Here is a 21774-nt window from a genome sequence, read left to right as displayed (position 1 = left end):
TCCAAAAAGGACTCAAATACAAAAAGTAGGGGAGTGCAATTCCATTATAAAGGCGAGCTGAAACCTTTCTGTTGAACCTCAACTTATTCGAAACAATTTTATATTATCCAAAACCAATTCGCTTCTGTAGATGGTCGATAAGCAATCGACGGGTTGTTTTTAGAGCTGAACCGATAGGAAGGCCAAGGTAAGTAATGAACTGGACCGGCTTAACGTTTGTTTTTCCAAGAGCAATCGTAAAACCATAGGGGACTGATTTCCAGTTAAAAAGCAGGATTTCTGACTTTTAAACTCTAATCCGAGCTGCTTATAATCATTTTGGAGGATATTAAAGTTTCCTCTATGCACGAAACAGTGCGACTCGAATTAAATATATCATCCGCATATGATATTAACGAAACATCGCAGGACACAAGCTGTTTTACATCTTTCTTGCCCTTGGATTAATGTATTATTAAAAGCAGTAGGTGAAGTTATTGCCCCATGTCGAGCCCCTTTTTTAACCGGGACAGCAGGATTATTTTTTATTTTATGATCCGGATGCTGATGCGAGAGCTTAAGTTTGGCTTTCAGATTTGTATACATATCGTCTAAAGGAAGAAGGGTTCCTTTTCCTTTAAATGACACAATGTATCATTTATTTATTATTGTTATTTTTTTTGGTTTGTTTGTTTTATACCAGACACTTTATAGAAGGAGCTGGTGTAGAAACTTCAAAAAGGAGTGATTAGATTAGAAATTGTCCTTTTTGATAATCAAAAGTGATTGGAAGGCAACCAGCCCCCCACGCCCATCATTTCCCTTACACATCCAATTTAAATTTTGAGATACCCATTTTGTTCAGTGTATTTGAAAGTTCTGGAAATTATATTTTTAGAGTAACCCCCCCCCCCTCAGAGCCCTTGGCGAATGGGTTTTAAGTTATGTCCTGTGAGTATATAAGGATTTTATAGATATATTTTTAAAGATTGCATAACAAGGCTATAGAGGGTGAAACAAGCCGTCAAAGCCTACGGCAAAGGTTTTTAAGTTATGCCCTGGGGGGAATTTAAGGTTTGTATGTAAAGCATAGTTGTAGACTTTAAAGGTGTCTCATTTGGTTGAAAATTAGAAGTTACTGTTTCTTTTGTCGAAAGTTGTAGTTTTCTTTTAAGAGTTAAAACGCATACCCTGGGGCATGGGTTTTAATTTATGCCCTGTTAGTATATAAGGTTTTGCATAGATCATAAAACAAGGCTTTTGGGGTTGAAACAAACCATCGAAGCCTGGGACAAAGGGTTTTAAGCTATTCCCTGGAGGAATTTAAGGTTTTTATGGAAAGGATAGTTGCATAGACTTTAGAGGAGTCTCATTTGGTTGAAAATTGGAAGTTGTAGTTTCCTTTTAAGAGTCAAAAGTGATGGAGGGCAACTAGCCCCCATCACCCCGACTACCCCTCTTCACCAAATGCACCTGACTGAAACTGTGAGATAGCCTTTTTGTGGAAAGTTTTAATGGAAAGGATAGTTGTATAGACTTTAAAGGAGTCTCATTTGGTTGAAAATTGAAAGTTATAGTTTCCTTTAAGAGCAGGACACCACGCCCCTCCCCTTCTACGCCAATCATTTCCCCCAAAACATCCAATCAAACGTTAAGATAGCAATTTGTTCAGCGTAATTGAAGGGTCCCAACATTACGTCTTTGAGGATGACAACCAGCCCTCAGGGGAAGGATTGTAAGCAAAGCCCAAGGGGCATACAAGTTTTTTACAGAAAGGGTGGTCGTATATACTTCAGAGGGGTCTTATCGGAAAGGTTATCAGAAGTTTAGTGCTCTTTTTAAGAGTCAAAGTGATCAAAAGGTAGTTATATCCCCCCTCCCCGTCGTGTTTTCCCGACATGCAGACAATACAAATTTTGAGATAGTCATTTATTCAAGATTGTCATCAGATCACATAATAAGGCTCTTAGCGTTTCTACAAACCACCAGAACCTGGGGCAAGGGTTTCAGAATATGCCCCGTGAGCATCTAAGGTTTTTATGGAAGGGATCGTAGTATAAATTTAGAGGTGGCTCATTCGTTGGAGAATTGGAAATTCTAGTTCTCATTTGAGAGCCAAAAATGATAGAGGCTAACTAGCCCCCCCCCCCAAACTACACCTTATTCATGAAACGCATCCGATTAAAACTGTGAAATATCCATTTTAAAACAAGACAGTCCAGAGAAAATATAACAATGCCTCAAGGATTGACACCACCCCACAGAGCCCTGGGGCAAGGGCTGTAAATTGTACCCTGTATGCATATAAGGTTTTTATGAAGTGGGTTGTCTTATAAACTTCAGATGGGGCCAATTTGAATTGCAACTGGAAACTATTGTGCTCATTTCAAGAGTCAAAATTGATTTGAGAGAAACCAGACGACCCCCCCCCCCTCTGAAGACCACCATTTCCATCAATGGGAACTTTATTTTTATTATTAGTAGTAGCAGCAGTATCAATAGCAGTAGCAGCATATACATTTTGCCTTTTGGTCCACTGAATATCCCACTCATGATATCCCGGAAGTTTCTTCTTGATATGATAAAGCGTTCTAAAATATTGCTGATACGCCCGCATCAGCAATCTGTATGCACATAATATGCTTTTATTTAGTTCAACGTTTCTTTAGAGGTTTATTATAATATTCTTAGCCTTAACAGTACCCGCTACAGAAGTAGTAGTCTGTTGTGCAAAAAGTGGGGTAGCAAAGTAGCAATGCTACAGCGCAGTTTTCAAATTTGTTGGCAGAAAATACGATTTTTACATGTAAAAATAGTTTTTGCTAAGAAAAAAGCTGTCAAAACGCAACACCAGCACTATGCAAAAAGTTGGGTAGCACAGTAGCAATGCTACTTGACAGTTTTCATGGCCTAGTAAATTGTTGGCAGATTTGGTCTGAAAAAAAAAACAAGTGCTTCCACTATCCCCGATATTTTTGGGGATTTCCACAAAAATCTGCCTCCTCGAAAAAAAGTTCCTAAAAATCAAAAAATTCGTTTAGGGTTACCACCCCTAGTGATTTATCACTAGTGACAATCCACTCCTAGTAACTATCACTTTGACATAATTTTTTCATCACTTTCCAAAGTTTTTGTCTCAATTATTTTCTACGCATCAAAAACCAGCCGTAGATCATTGAATTACTGGACTTTCTACCAATGTTAGTAAAAGCAAAATGTTTTAAAAGTACCATACCTTTTATTGTTGTTAGTTTTTCTGTTTGGCAAATTCCGTATATCTGGAAGCCCGAGAATAAAGCTTAGAGCTATAGCGTCTATATTGCTTTCTGAATCAAGATAGAAATATATTTATTGTTTTCCTGATTTAACTTTCCTGACAGAGATTAAGCTTTTAAAACAAGCAGAAAATGGACTGACATTGTGTAAACTTCTGATCCCATATTTTTAATTTAGAACATTTATTTATTAAAAATGCTAGGCTCGGACAAACTACGAGATTCATTTGTGCTGGTGAATTAATCAGCGTTTGTTTATACGTAGAACAATTTGTTTTGCAATATAAAACTAGAGGTGCACAAGTCCTATTGGGCTTTAATAATAGAGACGAAACTAGTCTTGGTGTTAGATATAATTATAATATTTTATTACCTGTCAAAATCAAACAAAAGAGACAGAGTACCTAAAAATACAAGAAAAAGATAAACAAGACAAATATACGACAAAATACATAAAAATACAAGTTTTAGACAGAATGTAATACTCACTAGCAAGAAAAGACTAGCTTAAACCATAAAGAAAACAAAAACACTGAGTTTTACTGGCGAAGGATTTCAAACCACGGATGGCTTTTAACATTATTATTGAACTTTGAGATCTGATTAAGGATGGCTGAAGTTGGGTCTGCTATATTATAATTCCTAATAAGAAAAGAATTTCGGGACCAAAGCGGGAGACGAAGTAGAAACTTGGCATACTTAAAGAAAATAGATCGAAGTTTACGTTTATCGCTCTCAGGAAAAAATCTCCAAAAAGGACTCAAATACAAAAAGTGGGGGAGTGCAATTGCATTATAAAGGTGAGCTGAAACTTTTCTGTTGAACCTCAACTTATTCGAAACAATTTTACATTATGCAAAACCAATTCGCTTCTGTAGATGGTCGATAAGCAATCAACGGGTTGCTTTTAGAATTGAACCGATAGGAAGGCCAAGGTAAGCAATGAACTGGACTGGCTTAACATTTGTTTTTTTTTAGAGCAATCGTAAAACCACACGGGACTGATTTCCAGTTAAAAAGCAGGATTTCTGACTTTTTTGCGTTAAACTCTAATCGAAGCTGCATATAATCATTCTGGAGGATGTTAAAGATTCCTCTATACCCGAAACAGTGCGACTCGAATTAAATATATCATCCGCATATGATATTAACGAAACATCGCAGGACACAAGTTGTTCCACGTTCAAGCTTTCCTATTGCCTGCTTTAATTGCATATACAACTAGATAGCTACCAGCCATTTTAGGATTCTTTCAACTGACGAATAAATAGTTTTGAGAGAATTTGTTTATTTGTGCGCAATTTGGACAAATGTTCACTTTCTGTTTAAGAAGAGTGGAGTAATTAAAAACTTGTCCGCAAGGACGAATGAACAATGACTTATAAGTAAATTGTCACATGACGAAATTGAAACTCAATGAGCTTTTAGTTTGAACAAGTTTTAAAAAGCAGCAGCATGAGAAGAGATACATCTCTTCTTGCAGAAAAGAAGATACATATATCTCGTGAGAAGGGACATTTCAGAAATGATACATCGCCTGGTAAAAAAAAGAATATCAAAAACGAAAACAGCTCTTTTTTGCAGGGTTGTATCTAGAGCAAAATCTTGGGGGAGGTTCAGTGTGACAAGGGCACCAATGAGCAGCATTTGGGGGGGGGGAAGGTGCCAATAATTGACGAATTTAATCTAAAAAAAACAGGATAAGAGGGCACTATAAAAAATACTGGGGGGTCCGGGGTCCCCCTGGATCCGCCAGTGCTGTTTTGTTTTGTAGTTACTCGATTTTAGAGTTTTGGTTCCCGTTGGGTCGAGTTACTTACAGTTCATAACCACGAACTGTTTGATCAATCTTCAAACACGGATATCAGGTAGCAGATTAAGAAATAAAGACCAACTGTTTGTAAACAAAAAGTAAGTCGTAAAATAATATAAAGCTTTACAAGAGAACAATCTGGAAATAATAACCGCATTTTTACTTTTGGCTATAATATACAATTTTTTTAGGAATCATGTTTTTGGGCCCCTTCCGTTTTATTCAAATATTTCCTGAATTTGAACATAATGTGTAGCTTAATTTTGTCTCATTAAGAGGGGCAGAGGGGAGGGGCTGCAATTTCTACGATAAGAAGATTATACTTAGGAAGAGTTTTGAATGGTAAATCCAATTCTACTACGATCATTTTAATTCCTTTTTTATCTTAGAATTATCCTTCATACGGGGTTAATAATTGTTCCAGCATTAGATGTTGTGGAGGTAGGCCTGGGTACATATTTAAAAAGATTTCCAATCTCCCAATTTAAGTAGAATATCTACACCGTAAAGTTTCATTAACTTACTGAACAACTTTCCTCAACCTTAAAAAGATCCTACACGCCCGCCAAAAATATTTCAGGGGAGGGCGCCAGAGTAGCAATGGTGAAAGAGTAAGTGGGAGGGGAATATGTTTGAACATAACAGGTTATATGCAAAATAAAATTCTCAGGGAAAAAAGAAAAGTACTTAATTTTTACAAACCAAATGACGCAAAATTCAACAAATTTTAAGATGGTGAAGATTCCTAGCCAAAAGATCAATTTCTTTAATGGGTACTTATGTATTAAACCGCCAACACTCAAGAAGTGAAGTTAGGTTAATCCTAATGAAAAATACCAAAACATAATAAAAATGTATTACTTTAGAAGCAAATTTGGGCTATATATTTACGCATTAGAGGGGGGGGGGGGTGTAACCTAACTGAAACACCAAACTAAAACTATTTTGCAGAAAATGAGAGAAGAAGGTATCATTTTAAAAGATCCATTTAATTTCAGAGTAAAACGACGGTTGTATTTTAAAAGAACATAAAAAAAGGTCTCGAGTTCAACTAATTTATAGCTCGATACCGAAAACATCTCTAAATATATTACGAAATCCCCTCCTCCCTCGGCATAGGTACCATCCATCCCTTATTTTTTTATTTTTGGATAATTTTACAATCTAACTGTCTTATATATACATACTTTTGAAAATTAAACAGAATAGCAAAAGAAAAGAATATTTAAACTCACGTTCCAGCTGTCTAAAATAACTCGCTTTGTATCGATGCTCAGAATTACACTGAATGTAAACGTGTTCAACAAAAATTCTTCACCAGGAGTCACAAGAGAATATTTGATGAAAAGTTATAGTCTTATAAACATTCTGCTTTTACTAACATAGAAAGAAAGGCCAGTAATTCAATGAACTACAGCTGGTTTTTAATGTTTAGAAAATAATTGAGACAAAAACATTGGAAGGTGGTGAAAAAATTATGCCAAAGTGATAGTTAATAGGAGTGGATTGTCACTAGTGATAAATCACTAGGGGTGGTAACCCTAAACGAATTTTTAGATTTTTGGGAACCAAATTTTTTCGAGGAGGCAGATTTTTGGGGAAATCCCCAAAGATTTCGGGGATAGTGGAAGCACTGGTTTGATCAGACCAAATCTGGCAACAATTTACTAGGCCATGAAAACTGTCAAGTAGCATTGCTACTGTGCTAACCAACTTTTTGCATAGTGCTGGTGTTATATTTTGACAGTTTTTTTCTTAGCAAAAACTATTTTTACATGTAAAAATCGTATTTTATGCCAACAAATTTGAAAACTGCCTTGTAGCATTGCTACTTTGCTACCCCACTTTTTGCACGACAGACTACTACTTCTGTAGCGGGTACTGCTAAGGCTAAAAACATTATAATAAACCTCTAAGGAAACGTTGAACTAAGTAAAAGCATATTATGTGCATACAGATTGCTGATGCGGGCGCATCAGCAATATTTTAGAACGCTTTATCGTATCAAGAAGAAACTTCTGGGATATAATAAGTGGGATATTCAGTTGACCAAAAGACAAAATGTATGTGCTGCTACTGCTATTGATACTGCTGCTACTACTAATAATAAAAATAAAATTCCCATTGATGTTCTAAGATATCGGACTATGTGATGTTGGGGCTTTCTCGTTCATGGCCTAGTAGAGGTCGGCCTCTGTTTAGCAACGGGACAGTTTACGCTGTAGCATCTTTTCCCATTGATGTTCTAAGATATCGGACTATATGATGTTGGGGCTTTCTCGTTCATGGCCTAGCAGAGGTCGGCCTCTGTTTAGCAACGGGACAGTTTACGCTGTAGCATCTTTGACCGTTTTTCTTACATACTACACAAAACATATCACCAGTAGCATGAATTGGATTTCCTGGATGCGTTGTCAGCTACTCCACAGCGAACACAAATGGCGGTATTATTACAATTGGCCACAAAATGGCCTTCGGCGTGACAAGAGAAGCATCTTCTTGGCAAAAACTTATATTCATCAACAGGAAGTACTTCGTAATCAATGTCGGCTCCGTGTTGAAGAAAGGAGTCCAAGTCAGCACGGGTATCGAAGTAAACTTTGTATAGACGTGAGCTTCCAATCCTGACTGCTTTGCAAGCTCTGGGGATAAGGTACAATACATCTCGTTCCTCCATTTCGACACGAATTCTTTTCACTGCCCCAATAAAGTTTGGACGGGTTGCTTTTATCGTGGGTTGCTTGGCTTTTATGTGGTCAAAGATAGCTTCAGCAGTATCTCTAGACTTAACTATAAGTTTCCAGTCGGCTTTACTCTTGCGTTGTTCACTGACTTGAGAAGGATTTGAACACATTGAATCGACAAAAAAATTACGAGCACTGGGGGTGTTGAGTGATCCAGGTAAGTTCTTGAGTACAACTGCATAAGATGGGGCCTCGGATCCCCATGCATTGAATTTCGATGGCCAAGAAATAGATTTGTTATTTTTTGATTCCACGAAACAATCCATTTTCCGGCCTAGTTCGTTTACTTTCACAGCCAGAGTAGCCACTACTGCATCGCCTAAAGTGGGAACAGAACAAGGATTCTTAATTACAAATTTCGGCATTGGCTTCTTATCTTGATCTTGATCGTGTAACCATTTACAAATTTCTGTAACATTGTCTTCGCATTTCACATTTTTAACGAGCCTGCTCGTAAACTGGAACTTATCGTGCAACATTTCTTTCGCTGTAATTATGTCGTCTTTACTAAAGAAGCTTGTTGGTTTTAGCAACAATTAACTCAATCTTCGCACCCTCTGTCATTGATCGATAAATAAAGTTCTGAACTGGGCTTAATATTAATCCCTTCATGGTAACAGAAACTTGTCTTGCTGGATTTATCACCTGGCGATCAAACTCCAACTCACTGTCACAATATCCAGTCTGATATTCAGGTCAAAAGTCCTTTCATTTCAATTGGTCAAATAAGTTCTTAAAAAACTTTGCCAAACAGCTTCTTAATATCCAGAAAATTGCTATTTTTTGTTCGTCCACACTCAATGAAAGCTAGTTGATTCTATGGAGATCCAGAATTTCATATATGAAATTTTATATAGATCCAGGGGGTATAAACTCTCCTAGAATTAGAAAAATGCCTCTTTTGGGGCATTTGAAAACTGAATTTTTCTTGTACTTTTTATTAACAAAAATTGAAAGAAGACAACAAAAAAAAAAAAGAGTCGAGGCCATTCCAGTGCGATCAAAATTCTTGACTTTGTTCATATTGTTGACTAACCTTAATTCTGAAATAAATCGTTATTATAGATTGACTTTCTTTCTGTTACTATCTTTTCGTCATTAGCAATTCAGCGTATTTGAAAGTCCTAGAATTATATTTTGAGGGTGACCACCCCCGCCCTCAGAGCCCTTGGCGCATGGGATTTAAGTTATGTCCTGTGAATATATACGGTAAAGATTTTATACATATATTTTGAAAGATCATATAACAATTTGATTGAGGTTGAAACAAGCCGTCAAAACCTGGGGCAAAGGGTTTTAAGTTATGGGCTGGGGGAATTTAAGGTTATTATGTAAAGGATAGTTGTAGACTTAAGAGGAGTCTCATTTAGTTAAAAATTAGAAGTTATTGTTTCCTTTGTTGAAAGTTGTAGTTTTCTTTTAAGAGTTAAAAGCCATACCTTGGGGCATGGGTTTTAAGTTATGCCATGTGTGTATATAAGGTTTTTATAGATCATATTACAAGGCTATTGGAGTTGAAAAAAACCATCAAAGCCTGGGACAAAGGGTTTTAAGTTATGCCCTGAGGGAATTTAAGGTTTTTATGGAAAGGATAGTTTTATAGACTTTAGATTTGGTTGAAAATTGGAAGTTATAGTTTCCTTTTAAGGGTTAAAAGTGATGAAGGCAACTAGTCCCCCTCATCCCGACTACCCCTCTTTTCACCAAATGCATCTGACTGAAACTGTGAGATAGCTATTTTGTTCAAAATAGTCCAAACAACATTAAAAGTCAAAAGTGATTTAAGAGCAACAAGCCCTCCCCCTTTTACGCCAATCATTTCCCCAAAAACATCCAATCAAATTTTAAGATAGCAATTTTTGTTCAGCGTAATTGAAGGACCCCAAAATTACGTCTTTGAGGATGACAACCAGCCCTCAAGGAAAGGGTTGTAAGTAAAGCCCAAGGGGTATATAATTTTATTACGGAAAGGTTGGTCTTATATACTTCAGAGGGGTCTCCATTGGAAAGGTTATCAGAAGTTTAGTGCTGTTTTTAAGAGTCAAAGTGATCAAAAGGTAGTTTTACAGGTGGATCATTAGAGGTGGATCATATTTAGAGGTGGATCATTGGTTTGAAAATTGGAAGTTCTAGTTCTCATTTGAGAGCCAAACTGATAGATACTAACTAGCCCTCTCCCTCCCCCCAACACCACCTCATTCAGGAAACGCTTCCGATTGAAATTGTGAAATATCCATTTTAAAATAAGATAGTCCAGAGAACATATAACAATGTATCAAGGATTGACACCACCCCACAGAGCCCTAGGACAAGTGCTGTAAATTGTTCCCAGGGGGAATATAAGGTTTTTATGAAGTGGGTTGTCTTATAAAGTTCAGATGGGGCTCATTTGATTTGCAAGTGGAAGCTATAGTGCTCTTTTTAAGATTCAAAATTGATTTGAGAGCAACCAGACGAAACTCCCCCCCTGACGACCATCATTTCCAAAAAAACATCCAAACAAAGTTTTGAGACATCTATTTTTTTAACACTGTTGAAAGGTTCAGTAATTATGCGTTTGGGAATGTCGATGTAAGTTAGGCAATTTGTTTATTGTTTACATATAGTAAATGTTATTGAGAAAAGATATGCATGTTTGACTACTACTTTCCAAAAATACGAAGGGTATTAAGGTGAGTCTCTTAAGGAATGTTTAGGGGAGTTTTAAACTAAATCAAAACATGTTATGTGTATATGGGTTGTCACAAGGCGTAACTCGGGAATGACAGAGTATATTAATTTGGAACTTTCTGGAAATGAAAAGGGAGATGATGAATTGACCAAAAAGGCAATATTTGCACGTTACTGCTACTATCACTAATACTACTGCCAGGTGTGAAAAAAAATCCAAAGCCGCTAGTAGCAGAATTTCAAAAGCTGTCGACGCCTTAGCAACACAACTTGTGTTTTGACAGCTTTGCTTTGAGCAAAAAGTATTTTTAAACGTAAGATTTACAGGAAAGTAACAAATATAATCTAGTATAGCTTGAAGTTAGAAATATCAATAGTTTTCTGAATGTAATCGAATTCAGTGGCAAGGCACATACTATCTATAAATATCATACTTCATAATTTTATTTTTACAATTTTATCAGAAGTGCTGTATCATATTTACAAATACGGCTAGTGGAGTATAGTATTCAAAGTCTGAAGTATACTTTATATACCTTACTGATTTTACTTCATGGATGTGAGTTCTACACATTAACATGGGCGTAGCCAGCATATTGTCTAGGAGGGCAGTCGATAGGGTGATGGAGGGCCTTTTATCAACTGATTTTCCAACCATCTGCTTTTTCAGCCATATCTAATGTAAATTTGAAGGTCTAGGGGAGGGGGGGCAGATGCAACAATCAAAGTATTTACAATTAAAGTACTTTTGACATCGAACTGAAAACAATTTTTGCTCCCCTGGCTCCATTTTCGGTGTATTCATACCTTAAAACTGGGATTTTCTACTATTTTTCATTTGATTTTTATACAGCTATTAAATTCTCTTTGTTGTCACACTAAATCATGAAAAGAAACGAGCGGAATTTTCCTGTTTACACAAAAAGCCAAACCGAACGATTGTACCGCCAAATTTACTACCTCATCATATACTCAAATATGTGAATAGTCAATACAACCCTTTGCTCAAAGCAACCCTTTGCAATCAAATAAATATTGGCCAGTAAAATAAGTCATATTAAATAAGAAAAGGAATATTTTTTGAATCAGAAGAAGAAAAGGACTGATATGTCAATAGCATTGGCGTAGGCAGCATTTTGTGCTGGGGGAGGGGGGGGGCTCAGCCACTTCTGTAATGGAGGGGGAGGGAGCTTTCTAATACTTCCCGAGGTCCTTTGAATATAGGTCTTTAGAAAATAGTCATTCTATATTTTACTAAAACTTGGCCTTTAACATTCTCCATGTTCTACTTTTCCTGCAACAGTATAACATAAGAGACCCACTATCCTACTTCCAATTTCCAGAAAACTTAGACACCACAAAACCGATTTGACACAAATCACATTATGGTTAGATAACAGCTTCTTCTAGGAATTCAACTCAAAAGCTTACAGTTGGGCAAAATTAAATATTAAAATTGGTATAGGGGAGACCGGCCCACGTCTAGCCAAAGCAAACAGTTTCAATACAAATACTTATGGGGCTTCTGGTGGATTATAAACGCTCTGACAGATTGCACTGTATTTTTTTTAAAAAGTCTGACCTTAATTAATACTTTTACCAAAAATTTCAGATTGGATCAGGTTTTATGGTGATTAACTCTGGAATTTTGTTCAATTTTGTCTGAAAGCCTACGCCTAATTACGAATACCAGAAAACTCGCGTTGTAAACTCACATTGTATTCTCCTATTATTTGCCTGTTTTTGGGATCTTCCGAGACGTGCCATCTTCACCAGTTTGCTGTTAGTGTTTTTTCATCCTGTGGGATAGTGAACTCCCATGTTCGGCCTCAATACCCAGGTTAAATTTGACATGCCGTACCAAGGTGTCCAAAAGTGGGCTATGCTTGTAAAAGCTGTGTAAACAGCATATTTAAAGGTTGAAGGCAAGCTTAATACCCAAAACTGTGTTATTTCTGGCGTTGTTTAATCCTGTCAGAACAGTAGGTGAACTGATTTTTTTTTCTGTTAAATTTCATTCAAGATAAAATGATTAAAAGTAAAACAGGAGAGAAAAGAAAGAAAGGTGGCTGTGATCCAGAATAAAATAAAATAGCAGTTTTTTTCTGTCTTATTCTACAAGAAGTCAGTTGGATTCTCTGGAAGTACCATGGGTGTCTCTAGATGAACGCTGCAAGACAACATAAAAAAAAAGTTGAGAAGCTGAATATCCCTCTAAAAAGTCTGGACCTGAATTTCCTTACACCCTGTAACAACCAATTATCAATATTTACAAAGGAACAAGCAAAAAGACTAAAAACTTACTTGAAAATGATAGCTTATATGCTTTCGACTGCATTCCCCTAGAAGCGAGTAAATTTGCATACACTTATGCCATTATTAAGAGCATAAAAGTACCGGATAACGGAACTGCAAAGGTAGTCGAAACAGTGGAGGAATTACAGGTAAAGATTGGTTCCGTGGTTTTATGGATTGACTTAAAACTCTATCAGTAAGAACGCCAATAAGTACAAGCCTATGACGGACAACTGCTTTCAACTGTCACAGCGTAGGAGCTTTCTTTAACAACCAGGATTGAGGCTTATATAAACACATGTTCAGACCACAATACATTGGAAGTTTTGACGATTCAGGTCTGAAAAAATCATTGCACAGCGAGGCCAGAAGTGAGTAGGGAAGGTCACGTCAGCAGAAAAAGATCAGTTGACCACGATTTGTGCTGGTGTTAATGAATTGGGAAAACAGTACATCCTCCATTTATTTCCCCACAAAAAAGGGTCTGGAAATTTTACTCAGGGTAGATTTACCAGGAGCCATCATGATCAGCTCAGAAAATACTTCTGGCTGGATGACTGCCTCTCATTCTTTGCTTTAATTGCAGTATTCTATAAATCAACTCAAACCCAAAAAATCAATGGGGAAAAAAATATGAAAAACTCAGAAGTGCTCACTGACACCCCTATAAAAGAATGCATTACTGCTAGGATAAAAGCTGTATCTGCCAAAAAACTTTAGTCCTGGAACAGAAGAAAGTCAGACAAGTGAAAAGACTAAAAAGCAAAAGGCATGTCTCTGGCAACAAGAGTTACAGTTAGAGTGACGATTCTGACGTAGATGATCCTGTATACAGCAACTCTTCAGACCCCAGTATAGACACTGAAGACAAGCCCCCTACCAGCAACTTCTAATTTGACACTGAGAAAGTCAAGGCTGTTGATTATATTCTGATTGAGCTGAAGAGCAAGAAAGGGAATTATGTTTACAATGTTATCATTATCAAAAGTAGCAACTGAAGAACGTAAGGTCCTCTTTTGGAAGAAGACTGGAGCAAGAGACTTTGCGCTAACTGACGAGATGAATAGTGTCTTAAAGGCAGAAGTTGAAATAAAACTGCCTCCACTGAAAGGTAGAACGCCAAGATTAGTGGAGCGGCTTACTTTTGGTGTTAATCATTCAATGTATAATTTGAAATTAATACTCTTTATTTTTTTAAACCTTAATGAAATTCATTTTGTAGTTTTTTATGCTGACCATATTCTTTCTTAATTTTATAGCCAAAACAAAAGCTTTAATGTTCCCCTGGTCACTTTTATTTTTCTTTTGCCTAGTGGCAAAAAATAAGGCAGAGACGACTGAACCAGTGCTGGTAGGATCCAGGTTTGGCATTCTTGACCACTTGGATAGAGAGGCATCCAGGTGGAAAAATGGCGGAGTATTTCTAATTGTCTTTTTCAAGGATGGTATTGAATGAGTTACTTTTGCTTTGACATGCTCAGCAACCTTATCATTTGAATCAATTCATGGAGAATTAAACAAGTCAAAATCAGCTGATCGTGGGCCAGTCTCCTATCTATATATCAGACCGAAAATCAATATTGAAGATCGAAACGTAAATGTTGATGTCGCAAACGATATTTGGAAATTTCTGTTTATTTCCGGCTTTTTTAACCATCTACCAGGTAACATCCAACAAAAAATTCCAACATGCGAAAAGTTCTCGCTAATATCTATCGTGAATTTGAAGTTCTAGGGGGAGCAGCTGCCCCCCTGCTCCCCCCCCGTCCCTACGCCCATGCACATTAATGCAAATGGTATTGTAAAAATAATTCATACTCAACTGCATTCTTGATACTCATTGAATGCAATACTACAATTATAAAAAGCACCATTTGATTTTCTAAGAGAACAGTTTTGATTTGCAGACGGGCAGTCACATGCATCATGAAGCTGTGATTTTAGTTTTGCCGTAATCTAATCCCCAGATTAGATTAAAAACAGAAAATTGCTGCTACTTTGTAGTGTGGCTATTAGAGCAACTAACCTTCCACGTTCAAGCTTTCCCACTACCTGCTTTAACTGTATGTGCACTTTGATAGCTACCAGATATTTTAGGATTCTTTCAACTGACAAATAAATAGTTTTGAGAGAATTTGTTTATTTGTGCACGATTTGGACAAATGTTCATTTTCTGTTTAAGAGGAGTGAAGTAATTATAAACTTGTCCGCAAGGACGAAGGAGCAACGACTTATAAGTAAATTTTCACATGGCGACATTAAAACTCAATGAGCTTTTAGTTTGAACAAGTTTTAAAAAGCAGCAGCATGAGAAGAGATACATCTCTTCTTGCAGAAGAGAAGATACATACATCTCGTGAAAGATATATTTCAGAAGAGATATATTGCCTGGTAAAAAAAAAAGAATATCAAAAACGAAAACAGCTCTTTTTTGCAGGGTTGGATATAGAGCAAAATTTCGGGGGAGGTTCAGTGTGACAAAGTCACTGATGAGCAACATCTAAGGGGGGGGGTGGAACAAAGGTGCCAATAATTGACCAAATTGAAAAATTTAATCTAAAACAAAAGTAAAAAAAAAACAGGATAAGAGGGCACCATAAAAAATACTGGGAGGGGGTCCCGGATCCCCCTGGATCCGCTAGTTCCTTTTTGCTTTGTAGTTACTCTTTTTTAGAGTTTTGGTTCCTTTTGGGTCGAGTTACTTACAGTTCATTACCACAAACTGTTTGATCAATCTTCTGAACACAGATATCAGGTAGCAGATTAAGCAATAAAGACCAACCGTTTGTAAAAAAAAAAAAACAAGTCTGAAAATAATATAAAGCTTTACAAGAGAACAATCTAGAAATAATCACTGCATTTTTACTTTTGGCTATAATATACAATTTTTTAGGAATCTTGTTTTGGGGTCCTTTCCGTTTTATTCAAATATTCTCTGAATTTGAATATAATCTGTAGCTTAGTTTTGTCTCATTAAGAGGGGCAGAGGGGAGGGGCTGCAATTTTTACGATAAGAGGAATATACTTAGGGAGAGTTTTTAATGGTAAATCCAATTCTACCACAAATTTTTTATTCTTTTGTTTTTATCTTAGGATTAGCCTTCATACAGGGTTAATAATTGCTCCAGCATTAGATGTTGTGGAGGTAGGCCTAGGTACATATTTAAAATTATTTCCAATGCCCTAATTTGAGCAGAATATCTGCTCCGTAAAATTTCTCTCGCTTACTTAACAACTTTCCTCAACCTTAAAAAGATCCTACATGCCCGCCAAAAATATTTCAAGGGAGGGTGCCAGAGTAGCAATGGTGAAAGAAGAAAGTGGGAGGGGAATACATTTGAACATAACGTATCACTTTAAAAGCAAAAATGTATTACTTTAAAAGCAACTTTGGGCTATTTATTTACACATTAGAGGAGGGGAGTAATCTAACCTAACTGAAAAACCTAACTAAAACTATTTTGCAGAAATTGAGAGAAGAAGGTATCATTTTAAAAGGTACGTTTAATTTGCGAGTAAAACGATGGTTAAATTTTAAAAGAGCATGAAAAAAGGTCTCGAGTTCAACTAATTTATAGCTCGATAATTAAAACATCTCTAAATATATCAAGAAATACTCTCCCATCTCTGAATAGGTACCATCCTTACTATTTTTTTTTTTTTGAATAATTTTACAATCTATCTGTCTTATATTTACAGACTTTTGAAAATTAAACAGAATAGTAAAAGAAAAGAATATTTAAACTCACGTTCCAGCTGTCTAAAATAAATCGCTTTGTATCGATGCTCAGAATTACACTGAATGTAAACGTGTTCAACAAAAATTCTTCACCAGGAGTCACAAGAGAATATTTGATGAAAAGTTATAGTCTTATAAACATTCTGCTTTTACTAACATAGAAAGAAAGGCCAATAATTCAATGACTTACAGCTGGTTTTTAATGTTTAGAAAATAATTGAGACAAAAACATTGGAAAGTGTTGAAAAAATTATGCCAAAGTGATAGTTACTAGAAGTGGATTGTCACTAGTGATAAATCACTAGGGGTGGTAACCTTAAACGCATTTTTTGATTTTTGGGAAAAGTAAACAGAATAGCAAAAGAAAACAATGTTTAAACAATGTTCACGTTCCAGCTGTGTAAAATAACTTGTTTTACATCGATGCTCAGAATTACACTGAATGTAAATGTTTTCAAAAAAAATTCTTTGCCAGGAGTCACAAGAGAATCTTTGATGAAAAGGTATAGTCTTAAAAATATTTTTCTTTTACTAAGATAGGAAGAAAGGCCAGTAATTCAATGATCTACGGCTGGTTTTTGATGTGTAGAAAATAACTAAGACAAAAAATTTGGAAAGTGGTGAAAAAATTATGTCAAAGTGATAGTTACTCTTAGTGGATTGTCACTAGTGATAAATCACTAGGGGTGGTAACCCTAAACGAATTTTTGGATTTTTGGGAACCAAATGTTTTCGAGTAGACAGATTCTTGGGGAAATCCCCAAGAATTTCGGGGATAGTGGAAGCACTGGTTTTTTCCGACCAAATCTGCCAACAATTTACTAGGCCATGTAAACTGCCAAGTAGCATTACTACTGTGCTACCCAACTTTTTGCATAGTGCTTGTGATATATTTTGACAGTTTTTTTCTTAGCAAAACTATTTTTACATGTAAAAATCTGTATTTTCTGCCAACAAATTTGAAAACTGCCCTGTAGCATTGCTACTTTGCTACCCCACTTTTTCCACAACAGACTACTACTTCTGTAGCGGGTACTGTTAAGTCTAAGGATATTATAATAAACCTCTAAGGAAATGTTATGGGGAAACGTTGAACTAAATAAAAACATATTATGTGCATACAGATTGCTGATGCGGGCCTATCAGATTTATTTTAGAACGCTTTATTGTATCAAGAAGAAACTTCCGGGGTATCATGAGTGGGATATTCAGTTGACCAAAAGGCAAAATGTATGTGCTGCTACTGCTATTAATACTGCTTCTACTACTAATAATAAAAATACACCATTAATGCTACTACTGATTCTACTACTACAACTACTACTTTGGTACTAGTAAAATTAAGGCTAAGCGTATGAAATTGCAAATTTAACAGAATATTGAGGGGAAGTTTGAGATAAATCAAAACACAGTACATGGATGCTGATTGTGAAAAGGGTGTATCTCAAAAATAGAGTTAAATATTAAGTAAGAACTTCCAGAGAACACTTAAAGGGGAAGATCAATTGACAAAAAGGTAATATATATATAAGTAATAACACCAATATTACTGCTACTTTTACTAATACCTCTACTCATACTAAACTATTCCAACTACTACTTAAATTGCAACAACATGTAAAGCTTAGAGTATTAAGATGAAAAGGGGTTCAAAAGCGCAAATTAGCAATATTTTTGGAACGGCTTACTCTGCCCAGTTGAAATTTCCGGGGTATAATGAAAGGATTGTTCAACTGATCAAAATGCAATATATACATGCTACTACTGTAATTAATACTGCTGCTACTGTTGCTACTATTTCTACTAATATAACACCAACACTGCACCAACCTCTCCTGCTACCACCGCAACTACTGTGATGCTAGTACTATCAAGGATAAGCCTATGAAGTTAAAATTTGAGAAAATCTTGATGGCAAATTCGAGCTTACAAAAGTGTATGTGCATTTAGACTGTCAATAGAGCGTTTTTTGAGAATTAATTTGTGTATTAAGTTGGAATACTGGGTGTTGAAGGGTATGTCGAAAAAAACAAAGATGTTATGTGCATACTGCTACTAATGCTGCTTCTACAACTATTGCTACTATACAAGCTAAGAGTATTAAGATGAAGCTACAAGGAGTGTTTAGGCTTATGTTGAACTAAATCAAAACGAATTATCATGTAGGTTGTCAAAAGGTTGACAAAGAAATATCACAATACAGGCTTACATTATTAAGTCACACTTTTCAGGGTAAGTTTTGGTGGATTTTGAACTATTCAGAAGACACGTTAAATACTTTTAATACTACTTCTACGATTGCTGTAGCTAATGACAATAAGGGCAATAATTCGAAACTTTTATTGAACGTTTAAGGGTAGTTTCAACTAACGAAAAAACTATATGGATGCTTGTATTAAAAGGGTATATAAACAATATCATAAGCAGCGCTGCTCTATCAAAACTAATTTTATCATTGATATGTTAAAGGAGCTAATTTGATATGAAACTAATAGTTTTAGTGCCCTTTTTAAGAGTTAGAAAGTTATTTTAGGGTAATCAGCTTTCCAATCCTGTTTCCCTGAAAAAGAGTATGTCAATATAAAAGAAACAGAAATGGATTAAAACAAACTAAACAAAATAAGTTTTTAAAGGAAAAGTAAAGAACTCCATTAAATCAAAACTGAGCAAATATTGAATCAAATAATTTATCAAGCGTTAAACTACTACAAATTAGCATCCATAAATAAATGAAACCGAAAAGGAAGAGATATTAAAATAAATAGCCAGGTGAAACTCAAAACGAGCAGAAATTAACATGATTTGGGCTCACAATTCCTATGCCTTCTCAAGGCCAGAACATAATTTGCACTTCACTGGAGATTTTTTTTTATGTTTTGACTTTTACAACTTTAATAAATAAAAAATTATTATGATTATAAAGAATAAATATGAGTATATGCATATTAAATTGACAATGCACATTCATTTGCATAGAACTTAAAATTTGAAATTCATTTGTAAATTGCTTGAAATTTATCAAAAAAATTAACGAAAATTTCTTTTTAAGTAACTAGAAAGATACAATCGCAAAATAGAGGTGAATTTCTTTTACTTTGCTGACTTTTTTGTAGTTTTTTCCCAAATATAATGTTACTTAAGAGAAAAATTTCAAACAAGAATAAAGTTACACAAGTATAGAATTAAACTTGAAAGGACATTAATAATTACATAAACCTTAATGAATGCATTGTCAGGCACTTTTTTTTTCAACCAGGGACTTTCTTTTTCTTCAGAACTATTGAGAATTTGAGAAAGCATCCTCTTGTGCGGTATTATCAGTTTATCACTAACTTGTCGTTACCAGAAGATTCAGCTGTCTCGTTAAGACAATTATCTGTGAATGTTGATCCAAAAATGATAGATTTTTTTTTGAATTAGGTGAACCTAACCAATTTTAGTGTATAAACAGTTTTTTTGAAATTTGGAATATAAGACCCTGAAACCCCTTAAATATAATTTCAAGTCTAAATAAAAAGTATGTCTTAAAAATTACACATATTTTACCAAACAGTAGCTTGAAATAAGGACTTCTTTGCCCTTTACGGGATAAAGTTTCTGAATTACTTTGATGTTATTTCCATATGGATTTCTACACTCTAAAGATAGATTTTTGTTAAGTAGTATTTGAGAGACGTTCCATATTTCCTTGTATGTTTTGTTCTCTGGGTATTTTCACAAATGCCATCTTTTTCGCATATAGATGGGGGGAGGGCACGCCATCTATTTTGCCAATTTCATATAGCACTATCTTTGTTGCCATATCATGAGGTGCATCTGCTTTTACTGGGAACAGGCAGAAGAGGGGAAGGAACCCTCCGCAAACGTCGTAGTTGACCCACTGCTGTTAAGTTACCCAAAAATTGCAAGGAATAGGTGAGGGAGTGGTTACACTTCCTTTGTTTTTTGGTGATTTTGGAATTACTTGCGTAATTTTTTGACGATGGCAATTTATCGGTATATATATTCTCCAGTACTAAGCTCCCTTGAGACATGCTAGGTATGAGGATATTATGAAAGATTCAGTAATTAGCAATTGCGTCAGGTTCTTTATTCGTGAACAAATTCGGGAAGCCCATGTTGAGCTGAACAATATTGTGAATACATATAATGAAAATGTGTCGAAAGAAAAAAAAGATACAAATCAAAAAAATTCAAATGAATTTACGTAAAAAAAATATGCATTGTCAGTTTGAAATACATATGCTGATGCTTATTCCTAAAAATCTGGATTATTTTTGATTTCTTAAAGTTTTAAAAGTGAAAATATTTTTAAAAAAATTCAGTAAAGTGCAAATTATATTCCGGCTTTTGGAAAGCATAGGGTTTAGAACCCTAAGCAGATTAATTTTGATTGGATGTGTTTGGAGGAATAATGGAAGTGGGGGGGGGGGCTAGTTGCCCTGCAATCAATTTTGAATATTAAAAAGGGCACTAGCCCTTTTAATTTCCAATCGAATAAGCCTTTGTTTAATTTTCTTCGACAACGCCTGATATAATAACATTACATGCCCCCAGGGCATAACTTAAAACCCTTGCCCTGAGGGTTGTGGGGGAATGTCCTTCTCAAAAATATATTTTCTATCTGGAAATCAACTACGCCGAACAAAATGGCTATCTAAAAATTTTGATTGGATGTGTTTGGAGGAATAATGGGAGTGGGGGGGGGGGGGGGCTAGTTGCCCTCCAATCACTTTTGACTATTAAAAAGGGCCTTAGAGGTCTTGATTTCTAATCGAATGAGCCCCTTTTGAAGTCTTCACGACGACACCTTCTATTAGAAGTATGCTCTAAAGTAAAAAAATAATATAAGGTACATTGTGCCAACATTGTTCTTATATACCCTCAGGGCATAACTTAAAACACTTACGCCGAAGGTTGTGGGGGAGTGTCCTACTCAAAAAGATATTTTCTATCTTGAAATCATTTACGCTGAACAAAATGGCTGCCTCAAAATTTTGATTGGATGTGTTTGGGGGAATGATGGGCTTGAGGGGGCTAGTTGCCCTCAAATCACTTTTGACTGTTAAAAAGCGCACTAGCCACCCCAGTTTCCAATCGAGTGAGCCCTTTTCGAAGTTTCTACGACAACTCCTTCGATATTAAATATGAAATGACGACCCCTAGCCTTCCTTAGAAAAGGTAGGATTTAGTGACCGTGACTGTTTAGAAAGCTGTTGTTTTTTTCCTTATGATTTTTCATAAAGAAACGCTTTGGAG

This window comes from Artemia sp. Qi Xiang Cuo, chromosome 17 (assembly GCF_049724085.1).
Source record: "Artemia sp. Qi Xiang Cuo chromosome 17, ASM4972408v1, whole genome shotgun sequence".
Taxonomy (NCBI): Eukaryota; Metazoa; Arthropoda; class Branchiopoda; order Anostraca; family Artemiidae; genus Artemia; species Artemia sp. Qi Xiang Cuo.
Note: the sequence above shows the minus strand (reverse complement) of the source record.